Source organism: Pogona vitticeps, chromosome 14 (assembly GCF_051106095.1).
Source record: "Pogona vitticeps strain Pit_001003342236 chromosome 14, PviZW2.1, whole genome shotgun sequence".
Taxonomy (NCBI): Eukaryota; Metazoa; Chordata; class Lepidosauria; order Squamata; family Agamidae; genus Pogona; species Pogona vitticeps.
In genome coordinates, this window is record NC_135796.1 from 6715001 (window position 1) to 6727411 (window position 12411).

General features: G+C 43.6%; 1 long non-coding RNA gene across 1 annotated transcript in view; it reads left to right on the plus strand.

The window, feature by feature from the left end:
- Nucleotides 1-9069, plus strand: part of LOC140702742 (uncharacterized) — a 16204-nt gene extending 7135 nt beyond the window's left edge. The window contains exon 2 of the long non-coding RNA XR_012081993.2: nucleotides 2877-9069. This is a non-coding gene — a long non-coding RNA (uncharacterized LOC140702742). The remainder of the gene's footprint in view (nucleotides 1-2876) is intronic.
- The last annotated feature ends 3342 nt before the right edge of the window (nucleotides 9070-12411 follow it).

Genomic DNA, 12411 nt, shown 5'->3' on the forward strand with positions numbered 1-12411 from the left:
ATCCTCTGGGGTCCTAGCTGCTTCCACACCTTTGCATTATCCTTTACTGAGTGGGAATAGCTCCTCTCCTTAGCTCCTCTGGGGACCACGAAGGGACTCGGAGGAGACAGAGACAGCTGAGAACCCCGGCAGATGCTTCCCTCTGATCAGGAGACTGGTATTGGGCGACTTGATCCTATTAGATGAAGATTTCTTTTTGAGCTGCAAATATATGTTGAGAAAGATCAAAGAGCAGAGCATTGGTAAACTGGACTTCACAGTAATGGTTGCAGTAGAGGAGTTAGTGTTGGTGACAGTATGGTATAATGAGGTCACAGCGCTGTGGCCACTTGCCACTATGGCCATGACTACTACTTTTGATAAAATCACTTATTTAGGCCGACTCTGTCTTTCAAGGTGGCACCACTTGAAGAGCTATATCTAGGAATGGATCCTGGATCTCTCGTGTTGCTGCCACCGTTGGCTGGCATTGTGATTTCAGTGCTCCTGGTTTACACAACACATGAAAGCCCTAAAAGCATACAAAAGTGTCTCTCTTGATTTCTGTGTGCATTTTTAAATTCCATCGTACATAACTATGGACACCCACACAGCCATATGTCTGGCAGAAATCATGACTCTTGGGACCCAGAACATTTCCTTTAAGAAACTAGCTAAGAGGATACAGGTGTTCCTTGTGCCCCACTTGGAAAGCCATTGTAAGCAAGTTCCCATGTCCTCTGTTTTATGTTGTACAAGTCTAGTGGCCTGCTTTATAGCATTGTGGAGAAGGCTCACTGACGCTAGACTGTAAAGTGCTTTTACAATGAGGAAAATAACTATCATCTTGCTGGATGAGACCAAGGTGTATTATATTATAAATGACTAAAACAGTGCTAGTGTGAACGATAGCCTTCCAGATGTCACTGGAAGCCAACTCTCCGGACAGCCAGTGTTTAGGGATGACGGATGGGAGTTTCAGCCAAGCCACAGTTAGAGAAGCATATGGTGTTTAGAGCTCAATCAATAATAGCCCAGGGCTCTGTTTTCTAACAGCAGCCAGTGAGGCACCCCTTGAAGAAAACTCACAGGCTATGAAAGTGTTGACCCTTCCCTGCCGTTTGTCCCCCAGTATTTGTAATCAGAAGTATATGCCTCTGCGGACAGATGCTTCATTAGCCATTGTGGCTAGTAGGTCAAATATTCCATGAACTTATGACATGCATCTGAACCAACCACATTTCGGATCAGTGACTGAACTTTGCAACTTTATTAATGCCTGGACAGTTGGTTCATTAACATCAAAGCATGATTTTTTTAATAAATACCACCAGTAGAAATTAAGCTGTCTTTACAGGTGTTATTATCATATTTAGACTCATCATGAATACCAAGTACCTTCATGCATGTTAGAGTAAACATGTGTTCCACATGTTTCTGTGTGTTTGTGGCCATTTCGCAAAGTGACTTCAATCATTCAGTGTTCCACTTTGTTTCTTAACTATTTTTCATGTAGAATGTACATTTAGCATTTCCTTCTAAAGTCTGAAAAGTTCCAGCTTAGAATTAAGTCCCAGTCTATAGCAAAACACGATGTAAAACAATCACTTTAGAAGTGTACATATGAGATGTTCCTTGATGTACTAGTAGGTATGAAAAGAATTAATGGATAAACACAATCATTTGCAAACCTGGGATGCGCATACAGTTCTCTTCATCAGAAATTAGTTAGACAGGATGAGATGTAAGCTTGAAGGGAAACTTCAGGTTGTTGGATGTGTACCAAACACACTTATTTGAATTCCTTCCTCCTCCACCCCAGAACCCTCTGGAAGTTTGGATTCCACTATCTATCAATCGGATGAGGGCCATGGGCATTACAGTTCAACACATCTGGAGGTTGCCAGTTTCGGGAAAGGCAACTGATAATGGGAGGGAAGATAATATATCAGCTTATGGTGCCCATATGCATGCAGACAACTCTCTCAGATTTGATGAAAGACACTTTGTACAAATTTTTATTTTTAAAAAAGGCAAGAGTTTACTGGTTTAAAAGATGCATGGAATCAATCGATAGAAAGAACAAAATCATTAAATAAAAGCCTCATTGAAAATAAGTCTTTAAAATCAGTAAGAGGTTACTGATAGGCTGGAAAATCATCTGGAAAACACCTGGAAGAACAAGTAGGCTTTTGGTTGACAAGGGAAACCTCCAACATGGGAAGCCCACTTGATCTAATGGAAAGAACATGGAACGTGGTGGCGGCGGCAACGACAGAGAAGCCACTCTTCCCCATCATAACCAAATGAATACTATCAGACCTTAGTACTGTAGAGTAAAAACCCACATCTAAGACCGTCTTTGCCACAGAAGGTGGTCTCCGAGGTAACTTTTCTTTACTCCAAGGTAGTGGGTGAGTAGTTTAGATTAGCCCAAGGTGACTTTGTGCGCTTCAGGGTTGCATAGGACTTCGAACCTTTGCCTCACCAACACTGTCACTACTACACAACAGTGCCTGCCCCATCACATCATCACAGACGCATTTATGTAGTAAAGCTCCCCCCCCTTTTTTTTTAAACCTCTCATAACTTTACTTTGTTTAGCTGCGATCCTTAACGATGACAACAGCCCGGCGAGCGCAGATGAAAAGCGAAGGTTGCCCCAAACGAGCAAAGAAGAGGGGGGCCGCAATTTCCTTTTTGCACTTTATAACTGCTCCCTGCTCAGGAGGAGGAGGAGGCGGCAGGGCCGACGGGCCACGGCCTCGCGGGTGGAGGATGGGCGAGGTTGGCTTCAGAGTCGGGTCCCCCCCCCCCCCGTAACTAATTCCTCCGTGCTCGGCTCGTGTGAGGTCCCGCCCGCTCTTTGCGACGTAAACCTCCGCTCTCTGTTGCAGGGTCGGCAGAAGGGGAGGTGTTCCTCAGGAGCCGTCGGGTGGACTCCAAGGGGATCGCCTCCTTTCTCGGGAGGGGAAACGGCTCAGGATCTTATTAGGGACGTTCCTCAGAGAACCAGCTGACAAACTCCGGAGCAGGTGAAAGTCTACACCCCAGGAGGCTGAAGGGGAACATCCTGGGAAACACAACAGCTCTTCTCACGGCGCCTCCTCGATTTGACACGGGATGCCCTGTTTCTGAAAAGAGGGACCTTCCAGTCTCCAGCCCAGGGCCTTCCTCTCCGACTCGGGAGGGACGGATCCTTTTCCCACCTGGAGGATGACGTGGCCCACCTTCTCGGCTGACCAGAATTAGAAAACAGCCAGGGCACATGAGGGACTTATGCCGGCTTCCAGTCCTTGAGTCTTTTAATCTGTCAGATGAGCCACTTACAATGTCTTGATTTTAAAAAAAGACCCTGGTTAATGTTGTTCCATATAGGAGGAGTTGGAGGAAACGATTTTCACAGGCAGTCAGGTCCTCAGATTGCCTTTGCAGTTCTTGTTTTCCTCCTGTGTAAAATTTCATCAGTTGTGAGGGGTAAGAAGTAATCATCCTCTAGTCAGGAAAGGGGACTTTTGGCTCTCTAGATGCTCTGGACTGCAATTTGCGTAGCACTGGTCATGCTGCCTGGATTATCCGGAAGATAAAGTCTAAAACTATTGAAGAGCCAAAAAACTACACACACAAACACCCACACACATCAACCCCCCCCCTTCTAAGCAGTTCAGTGTGGTGTTCAGGGTCCCTTCCCTCAGAAAAATCTGGTGAGGTGGATTAGACTGGGAAAGATTTCAGTGGCCCAGAGTCACCCAGTGAGTATAAAGGTCCTGCGGAGGGGAATCTGATCTTCCTTGTCCTAGTAGGACATTGTAAGGACTGCACCATGCTGGATCTTCCAATAATTACTACTCACCCAAAGTTATCACATTTATCAATGGAAATCTATTGAACCAGATAACCCCCCACAGGATTAACTTCCTTTGAGGGGTTTAGTCTGGAAGCATGACCTTCTGGGTTACTGCCCATAACCTCTTTAAGAGGTTCACTTTGAGAAACATGAATTGGGAATGCTTCTGGGTAGCTGCTGCTAGTGGTGGTTATATATGCCATACAGCCAGTTCTGGACTATGGGAACCCTATGGATTGGTGACCCTCCAGAAAGTCCTGTCCTCAACAGCCCTGGTCGGCTCTTCCCAACTCCAAGGCTGTGGCTTCCTTTATTGAGGCCTCTTATATTCTGGCTGGTGCTAACAAGGAGGGAAATGAGAGATCAGCATGAACTGCATGATTGGCTAGTGTTACTAATGCACCTATTACGGTCAATAAGTTGGGTATTCCCTTTGACCTTGCTGTTTACAGCTTCCTCCCCAACCATGTACATTGCACTCTATATCTCTTGAAGGCAAACCTAATATTAAAAGGAACACACCTCCAGCTAAGTTTGCAGCCTCCATCACAGGACTTTGGTTCAATAACATATACTGACATTTCAGCATCTAGCTGTGATGATTTTTGAACTTTTCTACAGTCCCCAACTTTACAATGTCCAGTTTGATAAAGAGTCTGACTAAACTTGAAAGGTCACCTTTGAGTGAAGTTTTTGTGAGTCTTATCTATTCCTGGTTTTGGGGAAATCTTTCATGCATCTGACAAAGTTAGATGTAGTCCACAAATGTTATAACAAATCGGTTAGTCTCGAAGACACTTCTAGGCTCTTTGTTGGCGCAGCTGCTATTAATACAAACACTATCTATTTTCAATGTTTCTCTGCAATGGACTCAAATATGGAGCTTTTCTTCACTTCCCCTTCCCTTGCGCACACACATTCCGCAATTTGAGAGCAATAATGTTAATATGACAATGCTGCAGGAAGATTTCATGTCGTGATAAGGAGTGCTTTGAATGCTCCAGTATGTACTGAATGCTATTTAATATAATTATCATAAGCAACAGAATTTTTCTGTTGCTATTGCTACTCCTGTCTTTGTTCTGTGGCACAAATAACATTACAAATATCTGAAATTCCAAATGAGATAACAATAACAAAAACAACAATAACACAAACATAGCCCAGACTGGATGATGCATAAATATATGTCTCCTGAGTTCAATGCACAAGGTGCCAAAGCAGGAGCTGTTTGTAGCAAACAAATCCTACAAAGTCTCTTTATTTCAAAGAGTTAGGAATTAAATCTCGTGACATCCCTATCTCCCCAGATCTTCTTTTGTATAATGATCCACAAAGGCAGGCAGTTCCATATGTAAAACCTTAAGCCTCCAAATAAAATGCAAAGATAGATGCAAATATATACTGTCACTAGCAGGATTTGCTTTCTGCTGACTCTCCCGTACACATGCATTGAAATTCAATTACCTAAATCAAGTCAATAAGGGCCTAATTCCTGCTCCATGGCAATGGAAGCTGTTTTTCTCTCCAGCTGATTTCCTTTCTAAACTAAACATTTACAAACATATTCCCCTTCTAAGGATTTCCCCATCCACTGGGTTAAACCATAGTGATTATACTAGGTCATGGATGGAGAGCAGGTAGACCTGGATCTACTGGTAGTTCTCTAGTAAATTTGCAGTAGATCAAGGAATAGTGTAGCAATAATACATACATATATATTTTATTGCTTTGTAGTCCATCAGTCTGTACACAAAAGCGTAGAGAAGACCAGTCCTAAAAATAGTATTTGAAATGCACATAAACAAGCACAAAAGCATAAAATAATATAGTAACAGTAATAAAAGTTTAGTGACAGTTTAGCAATTAATCTCTTAATTAGACTTCAGAAATGAAGAACACTTAGCATAACAAGGAACATCACATTATTGTCAGCAGTTCTGGCTAGAGTTTTGTTGAAGACCAAACAATAATAGTGTAAATCTGTCAAGATTAAATTTGTTCTTTCCTGTGCTAAATATTATTAACCATAACCAATGGTCATAATGCGAGAAAATGACTTATCTGATACCTCACCTCACATTAAATTATAATTTTGAAATAAAGCAAACTCGATATATGCCATCAGGGCTGGATTTTTACGTGGAAGAACTCTAAATCCCATTCCATTTTGAACCTTCATAACAAATTTGTGGCCTGATAATTCTTTTTATGGCATGTTTTTCATACTAGATGCTGGCCGATGACTTCAGGGAGATTTTTGTTGAACAACAACAACAACAACAACAACAACAACAACAACAAAGCAACCAACCATCTATAGCCTAAAGTCTGCCTGCCCCTCACCATGCAAAACTTTTGGTAACCAGAGACAACAGCCATGCATTTCAGATTAGGGGGTACATCAAAAGAGAGAGCACATTTTAGCAGTCTCCTAAGGTCGTATGCAGTAAAAGGCACATGGACTGTGTATGCATAGAATAGGCAAACCCACTACTGCTGGGCCTTTTCCAAGTCAGATTTTTATGGACTCTGCTGGAAAGAAACAGGTGCTCTTCCTTGACCTTGTTACAGACTGCAAGTTAGAGAAGCTGTTTGGAGGTGAATCTGGGCACTGAACAGATGCAAGAAGCAAGGAAGGTTTTCCTTCTCTCTTATGCCCTGTTTCTTTCCCACGGTTCATGCAAGCAGTTCAGGACCAGGAGTTCGTTATCCAAACAGTAACTCTTGAAGATAAATAAGTCAGACAGATGAGAGAGGAAGAAGCGGAGGGACTGGCGCAAGGGCTCCCTGCTTCTTGGCAGCATAGAGGTTTGAAACTTGGTCTCCCTGCTCTCGGACTGTATTACACATACTAGACTGTAAGGGGCAGGAACATGAAGCTAGGATTGGAATGTAGCACCTTCTCATATCTCTCTCCCTCCCCCTGATCCAGGCAAGCTCATCCGTTCACACATGTCATAACGTCACAGTAAATGTGGATCTTAGTCTGGGCTGGAGAAAGGGTAGGGGCAAGACTCAAAGCCAAACCTAGCACTACCCCATAGGTCCTCACACATTATTGCATGTAAAGACCAGCCATTTCAGTTTAAAGGAAGCACCACAGTCCTGTTCCTGAATGATGGGGAATTGGCTGCAAAACTTCCTCATGGTTATGTTAGGCACAATCAAGCAAGGTGTTACTGGGAGGGACTTAACTCTTTTCAGATGGCTCTGGACTGGGAACCTGCTGTTCTGCCTGCAGGAGTTGTTCCTCATTGCATTCTGCTATTCCGTAGGGATGGGGTGCTCACCCCCAGGCCTCAGGTCAGTGGTTTGCAACCTTGGGTACTCAGCAGTTCTTGGACTAAAAATCCCCGAAGACGTCATCACTAGCTGTGCCGGCTGAGATTTCTGGGAGTTGTAGTCCAAGAATACCTGGTGACCCAAGGTTGGAAACCACTGTCTTAGGTCATGCATAGTCTTCAACATTGCATGCCCTCCAGCCAGAAGGATTCTGCCCCATTTTCACTACAGCTCATGATCTACGGGTCTGTCTGTCTGTCTGCTGTTCCCAAGCTTCCCAAGCTTCCACTTTAAGAATTGTCAGGTAATTTATAATCTCAGTGGAGATTTCTGAGGAATAAACACACAAGAAGATGAGTGTGAGCGAGGAAGAGGGCTCTCTGTGTTTGTGCATGTGTGTGTAGGGGAAGTGTGTGTGTGTGTGTGTGCATGCAAGTGTGTATATCTTTGCTTTCCTGGAATCACATGTGTGTGCATATGGATCCAATAGTAGAACCCAAGGTGTTAAAAAGGAGAACCTCTGCCTTACAGCCATAATCATCCCTGTCAGTTTAGTGAACACATAAGGATTTAAACCAGGGTTATCTGGCTCAGCCCAACATTGGCTGGGGTGCCTTCGGCATTACCAACCACAATGAGATGCCAGTGCAGTCACCTGACAAGTAGCCAATGATGGACTTCACTTTTATGAACATGCTTCATCTGCCAGACCTGTGGTTCTGCCGTCCAGGGCTGAAGCAAGCTGAAAACAGAAGGCAAGGAAAGCCACACCTGATCAGACCAAGGGCCCAAGGAGTCCAACGTTCAGCTCGCACAGCTGCCAGTTGGTTGTTCCTGAGAAACCCCCCAGCAGGCAGGAGTGCAGCAGGACCTTCTGCCCCTGATGCGAGAGACAAAATGCAGCCTCCAGTGGCAGCTGGTTCTTTGAACAAATGACGCACTGAACCCCTTCAGGAGCTTATCATGCTCCAGCAGCCTCCTTATTGGATGTTAAGGATTTCCATCATATTTGGCCGGATGCTAAATTGCTGAATGGCTTGTTCATTTCCAAGGCGACTAAGGGGCAGAGCAAAAAGCCCTGGACACTCACAGAGGCACCCCATTAAAAACATTTTAAACTAAGGTTAAAATGTTAAAAAAAAATAGGCACAATGCAATCAAAAGCCAGGAAAGTGGAATCAAAACCATCAATACCATATAATGAGAACAAGGTATAAAAAGACTGACTGTTTCATCTCAGATTGAAGCACAAGATACATCTTGCACACTTTAGTACAGTATTTGAGGACTGAGGAAGATCTCTGAAGGAGGACACCAAGAGTAACAGCTTTTCTGCACTTCTTTAAAAATTGCAGTCTGAAGGTAGTGACTTCCAACCGTGTAACAGGGCGAGCAGACTTGGCCTTTTTTCCCTTCTTTAAAAACTTCACCAGTTGCACTACTGAGGCTGACTGTGTGTGTGTGTGTGTGTGTGTGTGTGCGCGCGCACACACAAGTAAATAACTAGATCAGAATTTCATTTTAGGAGGATAAGGTCCAGTTTTCTCCTCACTGCCTTCTTTGTTTTCTCTTTCCTTGTTGGTGCGGAGATGTCAACGCCTTAGTACCTAATCTATGTGTTCTGTTCCACTTTCTCATGTGTCCTCTGGGACGAAGATGGGCAAATAAATTTGCCAGAAATCATTCCAATGGCACTGCATAGCTCCCTAACCCCAAGGTATAGCCCTTTGCACTTTCCTAGTCAAGGGAATGAGGTTTTTCACAGAAACTTGAAAAAAGACGAAGTACCGACATGGGCAGGACAAGGATCAGCTAGAATATATCCAATGTGCCCCTGTCTGCCTGTTCTTCTTTAGGCTTGAACCAGTCTGGGGGCAATTTCCAAAATGGGTGGCAGGAGCAGGACCCAGGAGCACTAGGTCTTTGCCTCTGTTTCCCTTCTGCTGCATTCCCACCATCACACTCTGCAAATGTGTACGAGAGAAGATGGAAGCAGCAGTGCAGTTCACCACTGGCTGCCATGCTTTCTGTCCACCAACCGTGAGATGCTACTGCAGTCACCCTCACAAGTAGCCACTGATGGGCTTTATTTTCATGAATTTATCTGTGATCCCTTTAAAGCCATCCAAGCCAGCAGTCAACACCATGCCCTGTGGTAGCAAATTCTACAATTAAATTATGTGCCATCTGAAGACTTCCTTCCTGAATTCAACTTAGTCATAGAATCAAAGAATAATTGAGTTCGAAGGGACTTACAAGGTCATCACATCCAACCCCCTTCTGAATGTAGGCATCCAAATCAAAGCAGATCTGACAGATTGTCGTCCAATTTTCTCTTGATTTCATTGGAGAGATGCTTGATTTTCTCTAGCATTGGAGCACTCACCAGCGCCGGAGGTAATTGGTTCCATTGTCATACTGCTTTAACAGTAAAGACGTTTTTCCATAGTCAACCTAAGTCTGACTTTCAGTAGCTTAAGGCCATTATTATGTATCCTATACTCTGGGATGATCAAGAACAGATCCTGCTCCTCCTCTGTATGACTACCTTTCAAGTATTTGAAAAGTGTTATCATATCTCCCCTCACTCTTCTTTTCCCAAGTTTTGTCAGTTTTTCCTCACAGGACTTGGTTTCCAATTCCTGCCCTCGTCTGAACTTGCTCTAGTTTGTTGGCATTCTTTTTAAAGGGTGCTGTCCAGAACTGGACACAGTACAGTACTCTAAATCAGGTGTAACCAGTGTTGAGTAGAGCAGAACTAGTTCCTCACAGGATTTTGAGACAATACTTCTGTTAATGCAGCTGAAAATCACACTTGCCTCTTTTGAAGCCACATTGCACTGTTGGTTCATATTCAGCTTTTGATCTACAATAATTCAAAGATCCTTCTCACTTGTAGTATTACTGAGCGAAGTATCCCTCATCTTGTAACTGTGTGTTTGTTACTTATCCCTGGATGTAAAACTTTTTACTTATCCCTGTTAAATTTCATTCACTTATTTTCAGCCCAACGCTCAAGCTTATCAAAATCTTTTTGAATTTTGTTCTTGTCATAATGAAGGGGTTTCTTTGGTAAGGGTTTATGTCGGCCTTTGTCAACTTGATATTCCCTGTGCCTATTCCTAGCTATATGCCAAGCACATCTGGAGGGTACAGGTTGTATCTGGACTTTAAGTTTATAAAGAAGGGATTGTATCATATTGTTGGCATACAGGAGGTCTTGAGTTTAAAGCCTGCATCTTCAGGTAGGGCAGGAAAAACTAGTACCTGAAACCTTGGAGAGTCACTACAAGTCAGAGTTAAAGATATAGTGATGGATGGACCAGCATTAGGCAGCTGGTGTTCTCATGTTGACTGCATGGAGAGTAGGCGTGACCTGGAAGTAAGAAAACAGACTTTCTCTACAGGGTTGTATTAATTAAGGTGGTTATGGCTAAAATCCTCTTGGTGTAGTTGTGTAGACATAAATGGTCAGTATCTCATCAGTCATGGATGTTAATCTTTAATTTAAAGTTTTCCATTCACTCACAACCCCCTTTTCCATCTCTGGGGATACCTAGGGATCACTTTCAACATGGGTGAACAAGCCCTATCTGGATTTAGGAAGAATGGAGAAAGGAGAGGACTTTGAGGTTCTCCTGAGCAAAACTCCCCCCCACTCCCTCCAATATTTCAGTCCTTTTCTTAAGCATAATCAAACAGATCTACTTCTGGACAGAAAACATTGTCATCTGTGGGATTTAAAGAATTTTCAGCATTTTTATTGCTACCTGTACTACTAATAGTATTTTTCACTTCTGAAGGCCTGGGGGCTCCTAAGTAATCCAAAAACCATAGCATTCTTTTAAAATAGATTAAATACGATTCTGAAAAGATTTAAAAAACAACAACATTGTTTAAAAAACAGACCATTTAAACTTCAGACATCAGCTTCATAATCTGAAAGCCACTTGGTCTGGGACTCTAAAATGTCAGAGAGTATCCTGGATGCCCAACGAACTTTCCTCTGGAAAAAGTTCCACAGTGGAGGGGTTGCTACAGAGAAAGCCCCATTTTTAATCCCTCTGCTACCACTCTATCCCCTCTAGCTTTACCGAATGTTTCCTTTTATTTGTATGATCTTAAAAGATTTAAGATTTTAGACACTTTAGTACAGATCTAACAGTGACATGCAGTTCCTGTCCAAACACTCCATTTACAGTGGCAGATCTTTTTTCAGTATCAGATACAGAGGGATGGAGAAGGGAAGAAGGGCCCTCCTGGTGGTCTTCCAAGGGGCAGCTGGATGGCCGCTGCTGGTACCTTGAGAGATCCAGGCTCTCTCCTGTCAGGTCTGAGCACAGCCATTTAGTGCAGTGGTCTCAGTCTCCTATGTATTTTGCATGTGCCGCCATGGAGGTCCTTGTTTTAGCCTACAGAACAAGCTTTGGTGTTCATCTCTATAGAAACCCCCAAGACCATTTGTACCCACCTGCCCACATTGTGGGCTTGAAAGTATGGAGTTTCATATACAAACAGTCCATATGGGTAGCCCCCCCCCGCCTCATCATTCCTGTATTAGAAGAAACATCTGGATTAACAACCCTTCTGGCTTCTCCCTTGTCCTTACCCACCCGCACTGAATACTGGGCATGAAAATACAAGGTTTAATAATGTACATTTTGGATATTTGCAGCTGTCTCCTGGAGGAACGTACCTGCAGAACATGTATGTTTGCTGCTCTTTCCAAAATGTGTTTCCCACCTCTGTTTTTCTTGGTTTCTTCCTGAGCTGTCCAGCCACAGGGAAGCAACTTTTATGTCACCTAAATTTCAGCAGAAGAGAGTTTAGCACATGCTTGCCCCCTAAGTCCCATCTCCCCTCCTGTATTGAAACCAATACAGACAAAACTTTCCTATTTTGCCTACTTTTAGTTGGGTCTAAGTCTTGCTCAGCTACCTGGAACATGGCTGGAGCAGGCACAGAGATGTTTACACTGAAACAATGCTGGACCTAGGTTGGTTCTATCATATATTCTGGAACAGGGGTGGAAGGGATGTCTCCAGCCCCCCAAGACTGGACTGGGGTAGCAGAGTGCCTCCTGGAATACTTGGGCCAAATGGACCAAGATTTCTGGGCAGTAAAACCCCGTCAGAAATTACCAATCTGACAAATACTGCATCTTGGAACAGGGAGAAATGAGGAAAAAGAGGGCTGCCTCAGCTCTGCATCCTGGAGCCTCATTGAATGGCGGCACAGCCATCTTTGAGCAAGCAGTATTCACAGAATGCCTTCGCTTTTTTCCCACATACTTTTGATTG